Raw genomic sequence first — 12,947 nt, 5'->3', positions numbered from 1 at the left:
CTGCTCTATCAAGAAACAGCAGCAAATTAAACAGGATACAGGGCTTATACAGAGCTTCTTGGGAAGGGGGTGGGACTTTTCAGAGTGAAGTTTTCCAGGGTGGAGATTGATGGAATTTCATGTCCAGAGATTGGGCTTTTTGCTTTGTAAGATGGGGGCAGGGCCCAGCAGTTAGGGCAGTTAGAGTACTCTTTGAGTGGAACCTGGCGGTTAGAGACACTCGAGGGAGGGTCCTGGCCACTTGTGTGGCTTACACCAACACAACCTTAGAAGTCTCCAAAAGGATAATGGGGCTCTAAAACAACGATTCCACCTGGATTGTGGTAATGCCACTAAAGCTGACAAACACTACCCCAAGATCGATCAGCTTTGGACTGCAAACTGCTCAGAACCAATTCAAAGCGACTAGCTGAGATGGTCCAGCCTCATGCACTACTCCATCACACAAATGATAGAGCTAGCTCTCCCAGGACTTGACCATTATCTCAATTTTCTCAGGGTCTCCTAGAGATGTCATTGTCAGAAAGCAATCTAGAGAACACAACGCACACTTCCCAAGAGGTGGGGTGAGTGGTTTTTGGTCATTCAGTGCGTTATAGATATCTGTCATTAAGGGGGTTGTTTACAAGTTGTTATTGGTAATGGTCAGGAAAAAAATCTGAACAAAGGAGATTAGATTCAGAGATCTAATTCTGAAAAGAAAAAGGGGGGATACATAAATATAGAGTAAAAGGATAGATTACTGAATCTACTTTTATATTAAAAAAGCAACTACTAGTCTTAAATATTTTATACTAGCATGGATTTTTGTATATTGATACAAATTTGAGGGTTTTTATACTGTATATATGTTTCTACTCTTATTTAAGATATTTTTGTATATTGATACAAATTTAAGGCTATTTTTTGTTAGAACATACTCTACATATATTTCTACTCTTGTTTAAGGTATTGTACCTATGCAACTCATTTAACAATGTAATATAAATTTCTAGGACTTGAAAGTTATTATTTCAAACTATCTAGGCTAATAAAGAAATGCAGGTTAGTAGTTAGTCACTTATTAAAATCAAACTTGTAGTCATGTTGGGTATCTTTTCAAAGTCAGAGATATATTTTAGATGGACAGATGGTCTTCAAACACTTTAGAGATCTACAGAATATGGCATTTAAGATGTTTTAATAACATAAGGCTTTTTATGATGATGAGACACATCTGCTCCTGGCCGATGAATCTACTTCTGATGAGATTATGGGCATTGAAGAACCTTCATCTGGAGCTTGCTTTTATTGTGGCATAGGTAGATACTAGGCAAGAAAATTCCCTTGCCTCAACTGCTGACAGTTATGCTGTCCAAATTGGACAAGCAGGACACAAAAGAAAGCAACCTCTGAACTTTGCCAAGACAAGGTAGGACAGTCCTTCAAAATTCCTGCTTCATAGAAATAAATGTCTGTCAGATATTCTAGGCCTATAGTCCAAAGATGGATGCCCCAGTGTTATAGAAGAACCTTGGGTGACTGTCCAGGCAGCCAGCTGTTTCTGTCATTTCTTAGTTTTTGAGTTGTATGTACTACACTTCCTGTTTACTCAGGTAATATATTTTTTTGTTTTTTGGTTTTTTAAGGTAGCTTTGCACCTTTCCTGGGACTCACTTGGTAGCCCAGGCTGGCCTTGAACTCACCGAGACCTGCTTGCCTCTGCCTCCCGAGTGCTGGGATTAAAGGCATGTGCCACCCAACTACTCAAGTAATATTATATTCTTCTCAGGTTTCTGATCAAATTGAAGACTAGATAATTATAGTTTTCCTTCTTACCAAATTCAGAAAAGAAACTCACAAAAGAGGTGTAAATTGTATAAGGTTGAGAGGCATGAAAAATAGTTTTGGGTTGGTAATGCAAGTTAGGATAGAAAGTGAATTAGTTACAACACTTTGGACTCACCAAGGTAAGATAGTTAATGGAGTATTTTCTCTGAATTTACCAAATACAAATGGACTGGACATTGTGAATGTGATTCTTACCTAATAATTGTTCTTATTGTATATAGTTTTACTATATTAGAGTTAAAATCTCCCCTCTTTATTTAGACAAAAAGGGGGAAATATTGTGTGATATTTTAATCAATCTCATTCTGACAATAAAGTTTGCTTTAAATCAGAGGCTGTAGCTAGCTACTAGCTGACCAAAATTGATCATAGAGGTTTTGGAGGACTGAGGACAGATAGACAGGAAGTAGCAAGGTGAGGCTTAGCTTATAGAGGATCTTGGTCCTTTTGGATGAAGGAAAGGAAGAGATAGGAAGTCACTGGTTGTTTCTCCACCAATTCTCTGATCATTTAGGTTCTTATCCCAGTATCTGACTCCCAATTTTTTAACGATAAAGAATAATTAGATAAATGCAACAGGAGCTCTCTCTGCAGACCAGGCTGGCCTCGAACTCACAGAGATTCTCTGCCTCTTCCCCCTAAGTGCTGGGATTAAAGGTGTGTGCTCCACAGCCAGGAATTTCTATTTTACATTTGTTTTCTAAATTCTTTGGCTCAATCTTCTTGGGGCATCCAGACTGCTACTATGCAAGTCAGGAGAGAGCTTTTATTTGAGATGCCAATTTTCAAGCATTTTCATTTAGATTGTGATTTTTTTTTCTGTCTTAGAAGTCTTCATTTTTTATTTGTAACAATTGTGAAGTTATTTTTCTGTATCCTCTAACTCTGGAGTTTTCTTTTCCCCCTTCCACCCCACAGCTACACTCATAGTTGAACCTTATTATCAGGAAAGGTGCCTTGATGAAAAGATCAGGATTGGAGCTCTGACCAGCTCCAGTCAGTTTTTAGTCAGTGTTTTCCCTAGAATAAGTCAAAATGAAACCGACCAAACCTAAAAAGCATCTTTGTTTTTTCTTTCTTTCTTTTTTAAGACATGTCTCTTGTGCTGCATCAGTATTCAGAACTTCAGTTGTTTTAAGAAATGCAACATCATTGCTGGGTGGTGGTGGCACACGCCTTTAATCCCAGCATTTGGGAGGCAGAAGCAAGCAGATCTCTCCGAGTTTGAGGCCAGCCTGGTCTACAAAGTGAGTTCTAGGACAGCCAGGGCTTGTTATACAGAGAAACCCTGTCTTAAAAGGAAAAAGTGTGTGTGGGGTGGGGAGGGGGGAGAGGCAACATCAAACCCTTCTGATTTTTGGAAAAAAGAAACTGCAGTGACTTGAAGTAGAGAACGTGGGTACCATCCCACTCACACACACTCATTCTCAGACTGTGAAATCCCCTATGCCGTACACAGTACAGTAAAGGTGGGCTCAAGGCCCGGACTCCATCCTTCTTCTCAGTAGCTGGGGCCAGGCTGCCTTTCACAACACAGCCCCACAGCTGAATACAGGTCCTCCTCTCCCAAACCAGCCATCCCATTCGGCAGCACCAAGACAGGAAAGCCAGTGCTACCCTCCCTGGGGAGAGACAGCTTTTCCAAGATGGCTGATGCTATGTTCTACCAAATCAGTGCTAACTTAGGTCACTAATAGTGCTGCTGTGGGCTGTGACAGGATAGTCAATATGGTGTGTTTTCAAGTTTCACTCAACTCATTCCCAAACATTCAACACTCTTCACTGCTGGGTTTTTCAAAACGTTTAATTTTTTATTATTTTAAAAATGTATTTATTTTATTTTCATGTGTTTCTAGTGTGTGTTTGTGGGAGTTTCCTGTGCACTTTGTGTGTACAGGAATCATGGGAGCCAGAATAGGGCATCTGATCCCCTGTGACAGCAGTCACAGTTTTGATGGGTTGATGCCACACAGGTGCTTGGAACCAAACTCAGGTCCTCTATGAAAGCATTCTAAACTGCAGAACATCTCTCCGGCCCCTATTGTGTATAGTGTTCTGTCTACCTGTATCACTGCAGGCCAGAAGAGGGCACCAAATCGCATTACAGATGGTTGTGAGCCACTATGTGGTTGCTGGGCATTGAACTCAGGACCTTTGGAAGAACAGCCAGTGCTCTTAACCTCTGAGCCATCTCTCCAGCCCTCCAACTCTATTTTTATCACATTAAATAAATTATTTGTAGCCAGCTGGTGGTGGCACCTGCTTTTGATCCCAGCACTCAGAAGGCAGAGGCAGGTGGATCTCTGTGAGTTTGAGGCCAGCCTGGTCTACAGAGCGAGTTCCAGGATAGCCAAGACTCAAAAAAAGAAAAGAAAAGAAAGAAAGAAAAGAAAAACAATTTTATTTCTGTGTGAGTGTGTGTGTGTGTGTGTGCGAGTGTGTAAGCATGTGTATGTGGTTGCATGTGAGAGTGGAAATCAGGAGACAAATTGAGTGATGAGAGACTTCGTTCTCTCCTACCACGTGGGTGCCAGGCATTGAATTCCGGTCTTCAGCCCTGGCAGCAAGTGCCTTTACCTTCTAAACCATCTTCTCAGCCCCTTCTGTTTTTTGGAGACTGGGTCTCCAGCCCAGACTGGCTTTGAACTTTCTGTGTAGCTAAGAATGACCTTGAACTTTGGGTCCTCCTGCTTCTATGTGCTCCGTGCTGAGATTTCCAGCGTGAGAACCACCACACTAAACTACTCCTTACTTTTTTTTCTTTCATCTGTTCCCTTTTATTGTTTGCTACTGTTTGTTTTTGAGACAGGATCTCTATAGTAAGCCCACAGATAATGACATGGAGACTTATTATTAATTATGAAAGCTTGGTCTTAGCTTAGGCTTGTTCCCAACTAGCTTTTGCCACTTAAATTAACCTGCTACTATTAATCTATGTTCTACCACGTGGTGTTTTTTTTTTTTTTTTTTTTTTTACCTCTCCTCCATTCTGTATGCCCAACTTGGCCCATGTCTTGCTGGAGTCTCTCTTGAGCCTACATTCATCCTGGGTTCCTCTGTGCCCAGAAGTACCACTACTCTCTCCTGCCTAGTTATTGGGCATTCAGCTCTTTATTAAACCAATCAGAAGGTGCTTTAGACAGAGACACATCTTTACAGTGTACAAAAAAAAGTATCCCGCTGGGCGGTGGTGGTGTGCCTTTAATCCCAGCACTTTGGAGGCAGAGGCAGGCAGATCTCTGTGAGTTCGAGGCCAGCCTGGTCTACAGAGTGAGTTCCAGGACAGGCTCTGAAGCAACACAGAGAAACCCTGTCTCAAACACACACACACACACACACACACACACACACACACACACACACACACACACAATATCCCACAACAGGTCTCACTATGGAGTACTGACTGGCCTGGAATGTGGTATTGTATTCCCCCAAATATTGTGCATGCTAATAAACTTATCTGGGGTCAGAGACAAAGCAGCCACAATATTAAACATAAAGGATAGGCAGTGGTAGCACACGCCTTTAATCCTAGCATTCCAGAGGCAGAAATCCATGTGTTCAAGGATACAGACAGGCATGGTGACTCATCATGCCTTTAATCCCAGAAAGCAAAAAGGTATATAAGGTGTGAGGACCAGAAACTAGAAGCATTTGGCTGGTTAAGCATTTGGCTGGTTAAGCATTTGGCTGGTTAAGCTTTCAGGCTTTGGAGAAACACAGTTCAGCTGAGATTCATTCTGGATGAGGACACAGAAGCTTCTAGTCTGAGGAAACAAGACCATCTGAGAAGTTGGCCAGGTGAAGTTAGCTGTGGCTTGTTCTGTCTCTCTCATCTCCCAGTGTACACCCCAATAACTGGCCTCAGGTTTGTTTTTATTAATAAGACCCTTTAAGATTCATGCTACACTGGAACTCACTATGCAAACCAGAATGGCCTCAAATTCACAGATATCCTCCTGCCTCAGCCTCTTGACAGCATGTGCCACTGTGTAGTGTACCCTACACATAGGAAGAAACCAAGTGGACAAAAAGGGAAGACTCCAAACAGGAGGCAAATGAGTGATGGTTCTTGCTGGATGGGAGGCCCATACTCTCTGCTGCTTCTAGAGGACAGATGGTCACCAAACTCCATCAGGACACCCATCTGGGGGCAACTGAACTGCTGCATTAGTTGAGCTCAGATGTTATATCCTTCAATTATACGATCCTGTCAAGGACATTATGGCCAGATGTACTACTAATGTGCAAGTGAACCCCAAAGGAGGAAGAAAAGCCCCAGAAGAATTTTATAACCTAGGAAGCACCCCCAGAGAACACTGGAAAGTGAACTTACAGAGATCAAACCCATGATTTTTGTGTATAAGTATTTGATAGTTTCACAGATATTGTCCCTGGAAGGAAGTCTATCCTGCCTGACAGGAGACAGTCTCGGCAGTCACCAAGAAACTCCTCCAAGAGTTCATTCTTAGCTGGTCAGTGGTGGCACATGCCTTTAATCCCAGCACTGAGGAGGTAGAGTTGGGCAGATCTCTGAGTTCAAGGCTAGCCTGGTCTACAGAGCGAGTTCTAGGTCAGCAAGTGCTACACAGAGAAACACTGTCTCAAAAAACAAACAAAAATAAGTTAATTCCTAGATTTGGGTCCCTGGTGTCCAACAATGACTTGATCTTCACAGCCAAGGTTTCCCTAAGTTTCGACAACGTTCCTAAATGTTGATTGGAAACTACATTGTGCCTGTAGGCCACAAAGCTCAGGGCAGATAGAAAGGATGACTAGGAAGGAAACTTGAAATATTGTTTGGTTGGAGCCTCCAGCTCACCCCTGCATGGTCCAGAAAGCCCTCCCCCCATCTCTCTCCAGAGCCCACCTTCTTAGACAGTCTCCAAACAAAGGAGAGGCACCAAAAAGCCTAGTTCTGCATTCTTAGCGGCCACTACAGGTTCCTCCCCTTGAGATGCCAGCTGCCCAAGTCCTCACCTAAGCTCTCAGCTTTTGACCACACTTGGGCACAAACCCAGCTTGTGGTGGATACGTCATCACTCCTCATCTACAACCTATAAAACATCCCTGCTTGAGTTCAGGCTTGTGACTTCTCTGACCTTAATCCTCAGGGACCAGAGTTCCTGCCTGGGAGTTGCTCCCAATAATCCTGTTGTTATACTTTTTCAATTTAGCTTGATTTGGATTACTGTGTCAGTGAAAAATTATTAGCCCACATTCAGAAGGCAGTACCAGGCAGATCTCTGTGAGTTCAAGGTCAGCCTGGGCTACAGAGTGAGTTCCAGGATAGGTTCCAAAATCACACAGAGAAACCCTGTCTCAAAAAATACAAAAAAGCGAAAACAAAAAAAATGACTTTGTGCTGTCTGGAGGTGACGGCATTTTGGGGGGATCCTATAAAGAAAAATTTGGATGAGGTAGCTATAACATTTCTGAGTAATGGGAAAGTGCAAGGCTTATTTCAAGTCCTGGCTAGAGCAGTCTGTGAGGCTGGATCATCTCAGTTAGCCGCCTTGAAATGGTCCTGAGCAGTTTGTAGTCCAAAGCCAATCTTTAGGCCGTGTTTGTCAGCTTAGTGGTGTTATCATAGTCCTGATGGAGCCCATCATCTTTTTGGAGACTGCAAAGGTCACTGTTAGGCATGGTCATGGTTTACATGGTCATGGTTTACAGCCGAAAACTTAAGCATTTTAAGTGTTATATGCAGTATTTGTTATGTACATCCAGAATACAGAAACTTAATTCCTAATTACCTGATAGAGACTCAAACCCGAAATCATTTATAGGAAGATAGATGAAGCTTTTTTCTAGAATTAGTTAGTAGTCCATATGATCCATATGATTTATCAGGTATCACGGTTTTCCAGGTTTCCTGGACCAAGTTTTGCATAGGCCTTTGACCCTTGGGGACTCTCTGATCCTTGACTCTCAAATAAGATTCACATAGGGCGATAAGAGAAACAAAAGGTGTGGCTAAACAAAGGAAGGATTAGGGCTAGGTGCTGCTCTCTGGAGCCAAGCCAGGAGCTCAGCAGGAATGCCACTACACATGACAAAAAGTTTAATATGTATATATACAGTAATCATAAATTTTGAAATAATATTCATATCTTATGAAAAAGTTTTAAAGAGTCAAAAGAAGACCAAAGGATCATGAGATTAGTGGCAATAGAATAGCTCCTTAATTTTTGTTTTTCTTTTGTCCCATATAAGATGGCTCTTCTGACATGAGACCGAGATTTTGGATTTTACTTTAACAAGCATGCTTGGGTTTAGAGAAGGAGAGAGCCACATTTCAAATCCAAAGCTATCTTAAATTTTCAATTGAACTGGGACTACAAAAATACAATTTGCATTATGTGTCGTTAGAGAACAGCAGAAACAAACATTTGGGAAGATTTATAAAATTTTATCCTGTTGGAGATGTGATATATCAATAGGCCAATCACCATTTTTCTTGGGACATTTTTTTTCTGGATAGTTTGTCCTTTTTCTTCACATGTCTCATTTGTCCAGTGGTCTTCAGATTCCTTAGCTGCATGCCTTCATTCTCCTGGAAAGACAAAAACAAAACACTTCCACAACCCTAATTTTGGGGAGGTTCCCTTATGGCAAGTTATATCTGATCAAATGAAAACCATTTGTTAGTCATATAAGTTAGTTTAAATTGAATGGTCATGCTGATTGATGAATTATCACCTCTTCTAATTAAGAGTCTCTCTTGTTCAAATCGAACCTTTATCAATTTTGATGGTAATACATAGCTTTTCTTCTTCTGAGGAAACAAAAACAAAACCTCATCCCCAATATAATACATATCCTGTTTTCCATTCTGAGGTCAGAAGATCTTTAAAGTATACAGGCTGATTTAATTCTGTAGTCTTTTCTATTATCCAATGTCTCTCTACAGCTGTTGTTGCTTTCTCATTAGCATTTAGAAAATTCAAAGTTAATAAAGCATTATGCAATCTATTTCTGGGGGGGTCTTTATACCCCTTTCTGTTTATTTAGCATATCCTTTAGAGTTCAATGTGATCTTTCTATAACTGCTTGCCCTGTAGGATTTGTGGTATACCTGTAATATGCTTTATATTGTAATAAGCAAAAAACTGTTTCATTTTCCTAGAGACATATTCTGGAGCATTGTCAGTCTTAATTTATACAGGTATTCCCATAATGGTCATAACTTCTAACAAATGTGTGATTACAGAATCAGCCTTTTCAGAACTAAAAGCAGTTGTCCACTGAAATCCTGAATAAGTATCAATGATGTGGTGTACATATTTCAATTTTCCAAATTCTACAAAATGAAAACACATCTGCCAGATGTCATTTCTTTGATTATCCTTTTGGGTTACTTCCTGCAGGTAGTTGCATTTGATTGTATAAAGAACAAGTAGGACATTTCCTTATAATTTCCTTGGTTTGTTGCCAAGTGATGGAAAAAATCTTTTTTCAAAATTTTGCTATTGACATAGTATTTTTTTATGAAATTCTGAGGCCTCCAGCACATTTCCTATCAATAGTTTGTCAATCTCATCATTATCTTGTGCTAGAGGGCCTGGCAGACCCATATGGGATTGGTGTGTGTTATATATAAGTGATGATTCCTATTCCTGATTATTTCTTGTAACTGAATATATAGTGAAGTTAATTTTGACTCATCAGGAATAAATTCAGCAGTTTCAATGTATAAAACAACTCTTTCAGCATACTGAGAGTCAGTAACTATATTAAAAGGTCTGTAAAATCCATCAATACCATCAGAATAGCATATAATTCTGACTTTTGGACAGAATCATAAGGGCTTTGAGCCACTTCATTTAAATTTTTTGATTTATAACCTGCCTTTCCTGATTTATTTGCGCCAGTTTAAAATGTAGGGGCTCCAGAAATTGGTGTTCCCCATACAATGTGAGGAAGGATCATGTTAGTTCTCTTTATAAATTGAATTCTCTTGCTTTTGGGATTTTTGTTGTTAATCTCTTCCAAAAAATTATTGCAAGCTCTTTGCCATTATTCATTTTGTGCCCATAATGAGTCAATTTCAGCATTAGTAAAAGGCACCACAATTTCTGCTGGATCTATTCCTGCTAATTGATGAAATCTCAATTTTCCTTTTAGAATCAACTCAGAAATCTTTTCTACATAAATGTTTAATTTTTTATTCTGTTTATGTGGTTAAAAAGATCCATTCTAAGATAATATCTTCCCTCTGTATTAATATTCCTGTAGGAGAATGTGTAGAGGGTAAAATAATCAGTAATGCAATCAAGCTCCGGACCCAAATGATCCACATGTGCACCTGTAATTTCTTTTCCACCAAAGCCAATTCTCTCTCACCTTCAGCTAATAATTCTCTTGGACTATTTAAACCCTTGTCACTTTTTTTTTTTTTTTTTTTTTTTTTGGTTTTTCGAGACAGGGTTTCTCTGTGTAGCTTTGCGCCTTTCCTGGAACTCACTTGTAGCCAGGCTGGCTCGAACTCACAGAGATCCGCCTGGCTCTGCTCCCGAGTGCTGGGATTAAAGGCGTGCGCCACCAACGCCCGGCCCCTTGTCACTTCTTAAGGTTTGAAACAAATTAATCAGTTCTGTATTTTTTACTTCAATAGTGGGCCGTAGATGGGCAATGTGTCTCAGCAATCTTTGAAAGTCATTAAGAGTTTGCAATTGGGGGCTGGAGAGATGGCTCAGAGGTTAAAATTACCAACTCCTCTTCCAGAGGTCGTGAGTTCAATTCCCAGCACCCACATGGTGACTCACAACCATCTGTAATGAGATCTGGTGCCCTCTTCTGTATACATAATAAATAAATCTTTAAAAAAAAAAAAAAAAAGAGCCGGGCGGTGGTGGCGCACGCCTTTAATCCCAGCACTCGGGAGGCAGAGCCAGGCGGATCTCTGTGAGTTCGAGGCCAGCCTGGGCTACCAAGTGAGTTCCAGGAGAGGTGCAAAGCTATACAGAGAAACCCTGTCTCAAAAAACCAAAAAAAAAAAAAAGAGTTTGCAATTGATCTCTCCTAATTAGCACCTTTTGGGGTCGAATTTTTTGTAGACCTATTTTATATCCTAAGTAATTAATAAAATCTCCTTTTTGTATTTTTTCAGGAGCAATTTGCAATCCCCCACAAAGCAAAATTTCTTTACTTCTTCAAACATTCTCTCTAAAGTATCTACATTTGAATCAGCTAGTAAAGTGTCATCCATATAATGGTAAACTACAGATTGATGAAATTGCTTGTGTATCATTTCCAACAGCTGTTGTACAAAATATTGGCACATTCTTTTAGTCCCAGCACTTGGAGGCAGAAGCAGGCAGACCTCTGAGTTCGAGGCCAGCCTGATCTATGAAGGGACTGGTATCAGCTCAGGATACCCCAAGACCAAGTTCTTAGCACAAAGGAGATTTATTTACCCCAGAGAGACAGGGGCAGAGAGGGATAAGGGACAAACACTGGGGATAGAGGATGAGGGAGAAGGGGAAGAGAACAAGGGAAAGGGGGTAGGGGTGGTTGTCCCCAGAGGGGAGCACAAAGGACTGCCTCTGGGTAGAAAGGAGACGCCACAATAGGAAAAAGGCAGTTTATGAAGGTAAAATGGGGAACCCTGTATTAGGAGGTGCTGTCTAATTTTAATTGGGTATGTTAATTAGGTGATGTGATATTTTGTCATTTAACAAATAAAGCTTGCCTGAAGATCAGAATGCAGACTTAATGTTTTATTAACAATGCTTCTGGAAACGAATGCATTTTAAAGCAAATAAATCTTTTTGATAGACCTTTTACAAAAAAAAAAAAAAAAAAGAATGCAGATTTAAGTCAGTAGTTAGACATAGAGGCCAGGCCGTGGCACACACCTTTAATCCCAGCACTGGAAGGCAGAAGCAGACAGATCTCTGAGAGTTCAAGGCCATCTTGGGCTACACAAGATTGATCCAATCTAAAAGGAAGTGATACAGCTGGGCGGAGAGAGGAATATAAGGCAGGAGGAGACAGGAGTTCAAGCCCTTTCAGGCTGAGGATTCCTAGAGGTAAGAAGTCTTTCCACTGGCTGGCTGATCTGCTTCTATGATCTTTCAGCATTTACCCCAATATCTGGCTCTGGGTTTTTATTTTTATTTATTTATTATGTTTGTTGTTGTTTTTCGAGACAGGGTTTCTCTGTGTAGCTTTGGAGCCTATCCTGGATCTCTCTCTGTAGACCAGACTGGCCTCTAACTCAGAGATCCACCTGCCTCTGCCTCCCGAGTGCTGGGATTAAAGGCGAGCACCACAACTGCCTGGCTTCCAGGTTTTTATTATTATTATTTATTATTTTATTTATTTATTTATTTATTTATTTATTTATTTATTTATTTATTTATTTTGGTTCTTTGAGACAGGATTTCTCTGTAGCTTTGGTGCCTGTCCTGGATCTCGCTCTGTAGACTGAAGGGATTCTAGCCAGTCCAAGCATGGCAAACACGGCTGACTGGCCTTTCCCTTCTCCCCCTGTGCCTCTAACTTGCTAAATCCATTAGATTACATTCCTAAAGCTAGTCACCAAGGTCTATTTCTTTATTTGGCTACTTCCTCCTCCTGAGGCTGACTACCAGTGTCCAGCTATCAAAAGCCCCGCCTTGGCTCACCTTGTAGCACGAATACTAATTGATCTTAATAAGAAAAACCCGGAGCCGGCAGTGGTGGCACACCGTTAATCCCAGCACTTGGGAAGCAGAGGCAGGTGGGTCTCTGTGAGTTTGAGGCCAGTTCAGGGGTAGCCAGGGCTATGCAGAGAAACCCTGTCTCGAAAAGCAAAAACAAAGCCAACTAACAAAACAGAAAGAAAGTTATAATTTTATTACATACATTGACTTTTATTTATTATTTATCCTGAATGCCACAACTTGCGTGTCCAGGTCAGAGGACAACTAACAGAAATCCACCCTCCCCCACCGCGTGGGGCCTGGAAGTCAAACTCCTACAGTCAGGCTTGGCGGCAGATGCTTCCACCCGCCCAGCCATCTCTCAGGCCTCCTTTTAGTTTCTAAGCTCTGCAGACAGGCTCGACAGCTCCAGCGCCTCACCGCGGTGGCTCTCGGAGTCAGCTTCGGCGAGCAGAGCCCCCGCCC

This window comes from Peromyscus leucopus, chromosome 1 (assembly GCF_004664715.2).
Source record: "Peromyscus leucopus breed LL Stock chromosome 1, UCI_PerLeu_2.1, whole genome shotgun sequence".
In the NCBI taxonomy this organism is placed as follows: domain Eukaryota; kingdom Metazoa; phylum Chordata; class Mammalia; order Rodentia; family Cricetidae; genus Peromyscus; species Peromyscus leucopus.
The sequence above is the reverse complement of the archived record's forward strand: the minus strand, read 5'-3'. Positions refer to the sequence as shown.